Raw genomic sequence first — 7,500 nt, 5'->3', positions numbered from 1 at the left:
GTTCCCTATCATTATTATTACTATTATTATTATTATTACTATTATTATTATTATTATTATTACGGTTATTATAATGATGATGACGACGATGATGATGACGAAGAAGCTGATGATGCTGATGATGATACGTGATCGTCCTTGTACTTAATGATAAATAAAATTTGATGTTGATAGTAATTCAGGTGGTTTTAATTACTTTTTTTTTTACCTGTGTGTGTGTGTGTGTGTGTGTGTGTGTGTGTGTGTGTGTGTGTGTGTGTGTGTGTGTGTGTGTGTGTGTGTGTTCGTCTGCTGTCATAATGGGGTGGTTTCTTCCCTTATGGCGCCCCGTTGAAAAAGTGATCAAATACAGAATCTAAGTTAACTCCTTTTTGCCTTAATCAAATATATCATAGCCTTCAATACAATTTTTTTTATTTTACTTACGTATGTGTGTGTGTGTGTGTGTGTGTGTGTGTGTGTGTGTGTGTGCTCTATCTTAAAACACACATTTCAATAAAGGCGCCCCACGAGTCACCAATGTACCCTGTATAAAGTTTAAATGTCCCCGGGGCGGCATCAGCTGACTGTCAGGTGAGTGTGTGTGTGTGTGTGGGGGGGGGGGGGGCTGTTGCGAGTTGCCAAGCCGCCTTAAATTGTACAACTCAAGTGACTAAACCTCTCGAGCAGGGATTCTCAAAGTGGGCGGCACTGACAACCTGGGGCGGTGGAAAGGTCTATGGAGGTGGCGGGGTGGCATTAGGAGTAACACATATCTCTAGTGTTTACAAAATCTACAGGTTAACTGACCCGCCCCGCCTTGCTGCCACCAACACGACGGTCCCCGCAACACACAACACGCAACAGTGACATCACATTAACAAAAACTCAATTTCTCGCTATACAAAACCCAAAACAAATGTGTCTAGAGTACTTTTTTTTACGTAGAATGACTTAAATTATCATTTCCCGAAGCATGTCAACCCGTGAACTTGTGTTGGCATCTCCACGGCCGTCCCCGCAACACACAACACTCAACACATTCAAAAACTCAAATTTCTCTTAATAACAAGCCCAAAACAAATGTGTCTAGAATACGTTTTAGCTTAGAATGACATAAATTATCATATCCCGAAGCGGGGCTGCGCCACATTTCCTACGCCACATTTCCTACAGGACACATCTACGAATTTAGCCGTTTTTAAAGTAGTGACATACTTCCTACAGGGATACAGCATATCTCCTACACACAGTAGGTGTAGGAAATGTGACGCTACACTTTTTTGTGTGTAGGAAATATGACTGCCTAAGTCTAGGAGCTGCGGCAGTATGGCGCATCCGTCGTAACTCCTACAGTTATAGTCATATTTTTATTTTTCACTAAAACAAACTTTTTAAATGAAAACTTCAAGCCTGCCATGAACTGCAGTACGACGAGTGGGACATATTGCAGGGCTGTTATCATCTATTATACTCGACCCGTCTGAATGTGAACGATACTGCGCAGAACGGACGTGTAACAAGCTAAGCACTTGTAGAAACAAATACTGCTGGTTCGAGACTAAACTCGACTCATGTCTGAATGTGAACAATACTGCACAGAACGGACGTGTAACAAGCTAAGCACTTGTTGAGTGGTCAAGGTCGTCAGGAGTGTATTGAGTACAGAGGCGCCCCACTAGGGGGGTTCGCCTCCACAGTGTAGGAAATGTGACAGAACAGATTAGTGTGTGCAGGAGATATGCTGCATCTCTGTAGGAAATATGCCACTACTCGAAAAATGCTAAATTTGTAGATGTGCCGTGTAGGGAACTCATTTTTTGTGTAGGAAATAAGCTGGAGACTTGTTTTTGTGTAGGGAATAAGCTGGAGACTTGTTTTTGTGTAGGGAATAAGCTGGAGACTTGTTTTTGTGTAGGGAATAAGCTGGAGGCTTGTTTTTGTAGGAAATAAGCTGGAGACTTGTTTTGTGTAGGAAATAAGCTGGAGACTTGTTTTGTGTAGGAAATAAGCTGGAGACTTGTTTTGTGTAGGAAATAAGCTGGAGACTTGTTTTGTGTAGGAAATAAGCTGGAGACTTGGAAATAAGCGTGAGACGTGTTTTTGTGTAGGAAATAAGCTGGAGACTTGTTTTTGTGTAGGGAATAAGCTGGAGACTTGTTTTTGTGTAGGGAATAAGCTGGAGACTTGTTTTTGTGTAGGGAATAAGCTGGAGACTTGTTTTTGTGTAGGGAATAAGCTGGAGACTTGTTTTTGTGTAGGAAATAAGCTGGAGACTTGTTTTTGTGTAGGGAATAAGCTGGAGACTTGTTTTTGTGTAGGGAATAAGCTGGAGACTTGTTTTTGTGTAGGAAATAAGCTGGAGACTTGTTTTTGTGTAGGGAATAAGCTGGAGACTTGTTTTTGTGTAGGAAATAAGCTGGAGACTTGTTTTTGTGTAGGAAATAAGCTGGAGACTTGTTTTAGTGTAGGAAATAAGCTGGAGACTTGTTTTTGTGTAGGAAATAAGCTGGAGACTTGTTTTTGTGTAGGGAATAAGCTGGAGACTTGTTTTTGTGTAGGAAATAAGCTGGAGACTTGTTTTTGTGTAGGAAATAAGCTGGAGACTTGTTTTTGTGTAGGATATAAGCTGGAGACTTGTTTTTGTGTAGGGAATAAGCTGGAGACTTGTTTTTGTGTAGGAAATAAGCTGGAGACTTGTTTTTGTGTAGGCAATAAGCTGGAGACTTGTTTTTGTGTAGGAAATAAGCTGGAGACTTGTTTTTGTGTAGGAAATAAGCTAGAGACTTGTTTTTGTGTAGGAAATAAGCTGGAGACTTGTTTTTGTGTAGGAAATAAGCTGGAGACTTGTTTTTGTGTAGGAAATAAGCTAGAGACTTGTTTTTGTGTAGGAAATAAGCTAGAGACTTGTTTTTGTAGGCAATAAGCTGGAGACTTGTTTTGAGTCTTGTTTTTGTGTAGGAAATAAGCTGGAGACTTGTTTTTGTGTAGGAAATAAGCTGGAGACTTGTTTTTGTGTAGGAAATAAGCTGGAGACTTGTTTTTGTGTAGGAAATAAGCTGGAGACTTGTTTTTGTGTAGGAAATAAGCTGGAGACTTGTTTTTGTGTAGGAAACATGACTACCTATGTGTAGGATATGTGGCAGTACTACAATTATCGTAGGTTTGTAGAAGTGACTACGCCCCCCCCCCCCCCCCTCCCCGAAGCATGTCAACCCGTGAACTTGTGTTGGCATCTCCACGGCCGTCCCTGCAACACACAACACTCAACACATTCAAAAACTCAAATTTCTCTTAATACCAAGCACAAAACAAATATGCCTATAGTACTTTTTACGTAGAATAACATAAATTATCATATCCCGAAGCATGTCAACCCGTGAACTTGTGTTGGCATCTCCACGGCCGTCCCCGCAACACACGGCACTCAACACATTCAAAAACTCAAATATCTCGCAACATTACCCCCAAATAAATATGCCTATAGTACTTTTTACGTAGAATTACTTAAATTATCATATCCCAAAGCATGGCAACTCGTAAAATAATAATAAACCTTAAATAAGAAAAAGTGCATGATTAACACACACACACACGAACACACACACTCCGAACACTGAACCTTCAAACCAATTCTCTATTTAAACCATTTTTACACTCACCTCATCCTCCTCGCAGCTCTCAGGGTCACCAGGACGGCCTTGACCTCTTCTCCGCCACTCGAGGTCACCAGGGAGGTCAACATAATTGTAATAACACACTAAACAAGGAAAACTACCGGCGTGACCTTCCCCTCCGCGGCCTTGACTCCCTCTGCTGTCATAAGCAAGGTGATTGGTTCCTTTATTGCGCCCCGTTGAAAAAGTGGACAAGTAAAGAATCTATTTTAACACTTTCTGACCTTAATAAAATATAACACTGGCTTTATTACAATTCTCTAGGTTAATATTAATGGATAAATAGCTTTGGTTTCATTAGATGAAGCGTATTTGATTATTTTAAGGCATACTGTAATAGGTTGACGATAGGCTCTCAGTTGATTCTCGCCTTTGCACTTCTAAAATGTAAACAATGCCAATTATAAAGCCTAATTACTTACCTGTATGTCCTAAAGGGCTCATATAATTAGTTTTAAGGTATTTAGGGGTCAGTTTAGGCTATTTGTGATTAGGTTGAAATTCTTGATAGCCTAATATGATGCAATACTCAATTAGGCTATTTTGGGTTTAATTTCGTCTATGTCTGATTGTATTATTTCTATGTATTTATTTTGTTTTTTTGTTTTATTTGTGTTTCTTATTTGTATTTTTTATCTTTTATATACGTATCTTTTCTATCTTACTATCTTGATATTTCTGTTTTTCTCTCTATCTTTCTTTATTCTTGTTTATTTGCTTATTTTTGTGTTTTTATCTTTTGTTTATTTTATTTTTGGTTTTCATTTATCTTTTAATAACGTATTTTTCTATATTGCTATTTTTGTATTTGTTTCTCTCTCTATCTTTCTTTATTCTTGTTTATTTGCTTATTTTTGTGTTTTTATCTTTGTTTATTTTATTTCTGGTTTTCATTTATCTTTTAATTGACGTGTTTTTCTATCTTGCTATCTTTGTATTTCTGTTTTTCTCTCTATCTTTCTTTATTCTTGTTTATTTGCTTATTTTAGTTTTTATCTTTTGTTTATTTTATTTTTGGTTTTCATTTATCTTTTAATTGACGTGTTTTTCTATCTTGCTATCTTTGTATTTCTGTTTCTCTCTCTATCTTTCTTAATTCTTGCTTATTTGGTTATTTGTGTTTTTATCTTTTGTTTATTTTATTTTTGGTTTTCATTTATCTTTTAATAACGTATTTTTCTATATTGCTATTTTTGTATTTGTTTCTCTCTCTATCTTTATTTATTCTTGTTTGCTTATTATCTTATTATCTTTATTCTTGTTTATTTGCTTATTTTTGTTTTTATCTTTTATTTTACTTCTGGTTTTCATTTATCTTTTAATTGGTGTTTTTCTATCTTGCTATCTTTGTATTTCTGTTTCTCTCTCTATCTTTCTTTATTCTTGTTTATTTGGTTATTTGTGTTTTTGTTTATTTTATTTCTAGTTTTCATTTATCTTTTATTAACGTATTTTTCTATCTTGCTATCTTTGTATTTCTGTTTCTCTCTCTATCTTTATTCTTGTTTATTTGCTTATTTTTGTGTTTTTATCTTTTGTTTATTTTATTTTTGGTTTTCATTTATCTTTTATTGGTGTTTTTCTATCTTGCTATCTTTGTATTTCTGTTTCTCTCTCTATCTTTCTTTATTTTTGTTTATTTGCTTATTTTTGTGTTTTTATCTTTTGTTTATTTTACTTCTGGTTTTCATTTATCTTTTAATTGGTGTTTTTCTATCTTGCTATCTTTGTATTTCTGTTTCTCTCTCTATCTTTCTTTATTCTTGTTTATTTGGTTATTTGTGTTTTTGTTTATTTTATTTCTAGTTTTCATTTATCTTTTATTAACGTATTTTTCTATCTTGCTATCTTTGTATTTCTGTTTCTCTCTCTATCTTTATTCGTGTTTGCTAATTATCTTTTTTTCTCTTCCTCCACATTTTTGTTTATTTATCTTTTGTTTCCGCGTTTATTCCGATTTTCTATTGTTTTTTTCCTTTATTTCATTATCTCCCTTATTGGTCTATTCCCTTATTATTATTATTATCTACTCTTCGTCCTTATTCTCTCCAATTATCTCCTTTATTCCCATTTTATTTATCTTCTCTTTTTATTCTAATTTATCAACATTAATTCATCTTTTTTCTCATTAATAAAAATAATGGTAAAAATAATACTAATAAAAATCACATTCATAATTGGGTGTTTTTTTATTAAATACACATTGACGAAAACAAGGATTTACATTGTCTTAAGTAGTAATAGTAGCGATAGCGGTAGCAATAGTAGTAGTAGTAGTAGTAGTAGTAGTAGTAGTAGTAGTAAATCAGTTTTTCATTACAATACTTCTTTCATTTAAATAATCTTATGTATGTATGTATGTGTGTATGTATGTATGTATGTATGTATGAGAAAGCTTGTGTGTGTGTATGGAAACTAAAAAGCGAATAAAATATACAAAAAAATAACAGAAAAACAATCACAGTAGTAGTAGTAGTAGTAGTAGTAGTAGAAGTAGGTGGAAATAGGAAGTAGGCGATGTTATATATGTTTAGAAAGAGGAGAGTGAGGAGAATCGCGTAGTAGTAGTAGTAGTAGTAGTAGTAGTAGTAGTAGTAGTAGTTGTAGTAGAAGTAGTAGTAGTAGTAGTAGTAGGTGGAAATAGGAAGTAGGCGATGTTATATATGTTTAGAAAGAGGAGAATGAGGAGAATCGTGTAGTAGTAGTAGTAGTAGTAGTAGTAGTAGTAGTAGTAGTAGTAGTAGTAGTAGTAGTAGTAGTAGTGACCTTATAAGCTAAAAGAACACTTATTTAAATCTACCTTAGGCACAAAATGACTTAGCATCACACGAAGGAATAAAATGATAATAATAATAATAATAATAATAATAATAATAATAATAATAATAATAATAATAATAATAATAATAATAATAACAACAATGACAAAAACAACAAAAGCTTTCCTCCGTGTTAAGAATATCGTACAAGAAAATGACTTAGAGGGGAACACAGCAATAATAGCAATAATAATAATAATAATAATAATAATAATAATAATAATAATAATAATAATAATAATAATAATAATAATAATAAAGTATGGCAGCTTATCTCTACACCTGTTTTTTTTACCTTTATTTTTGTCATGGCACCAGTGAAAGGGAAGGAGGAGGAGGAGGAGGAGGAGGAGGAGGAGGAGGAGGAGGAAGAAGAAAACGGAAAAGAAAAAAAGAAAAGGAAGAAAATTAATATGAAAAGGAAGAAAAATATCAAGAAAATAAAGAAAAGAGAGAGAGAGAGAGAGAGAGAGAGAGAGAGAGAGAGAGAGAGAGAGAGAGAAATGAAGAAAGGAAAGAATAGAACATAATTTTAAGAAGGAACAGAGAGAGAGAGAGAAAGAAAAGAAAATGGAGGGAAAAAAAGAGTGGAGAGAAGGAAGGAAGGAAGAAGAAGGGAAGGGAAGGAAAAAGGAGAGGAAAAAAAAAACGGAGATAAAAAGAAAGGAAAAGAAAAGAGAAAAAAAAAGAAAAATAAATGAAGAAAAAGGTCAGGTAAGGTAAGGTTAGGTAAGGTAAGGTAAGGTTAGGTAAGGTCAGGTAAGGTAAGGTTAGGTTAGGTAAGGTCAGGTAAGGTAAGGTTAGGTTAGGTAAGGTCAGGTAAGGCAAGGTAAGGTCACGTAAGGTAAGGTAAGGTTAGGTAAGGTAAGGTAAGGTAAGGTAAGGTAAGGTAAGGTAAGGTAAGGTTAGGTAAGGTTAGGTAAGGTTAGGTTAGGTAAGGTCAGGTAAGGTAAGGTCAGGTAAGGTTAGGTTAGGTAAGGTAAGGTAAGGTAAGGTAAGGTAAGGTAAGGTTAGATAAGGTTAGG

The 7,500-nt window shown here is 34.7% G+C and overlaps 1 long non-coding RNA gene across 19 annotated transcripts in view; it reads left to right on the top strand.

Annotated features, from left to right (window-relative positions):
- Window positions 1-6,159: 6,159 nt before the first annotated feature.
- Window positions 6,160-7,500, top strand: part of LOC126987214 (uncharacterized) — a 2,082-nt gene continuing 741 nt past the window's right edge. For 2 of the 19 annotated variants that reach the window (XR_007740419.1, XR_007740432.1), the window contains exons 1-2: window positions 6,160-7,209; window positions 7,310-7,339. This is a non-coding gene — a long non-coding RNA (uncharacterized LOC126987214). The other 17 variants (XR_007740427.1, XR_007740423.1, XR_007740422.1 and 14 more) reach the window with 17 other exon arrangements.

The sequence above is a fragment of the Eriocheir sinensis genome, chromosome 64 (assembly GCF_024679095.1).
Source record: "Eriocheir sinensis breed Jianghai 21 chromosome 64, ASM2467909v1, whole genome shotgun sequence".
NCBI classification, from domain to species: domain Eukaryota; kingdom Metazoa; phylum Arthropoda; class Malacostraca; order Decapoda; family Varunidae; genus Eriocheir; species Eriocheir sinensis.
This window is presented reverse-complemented; position numbering and strand designations above follow the sequence as displayed.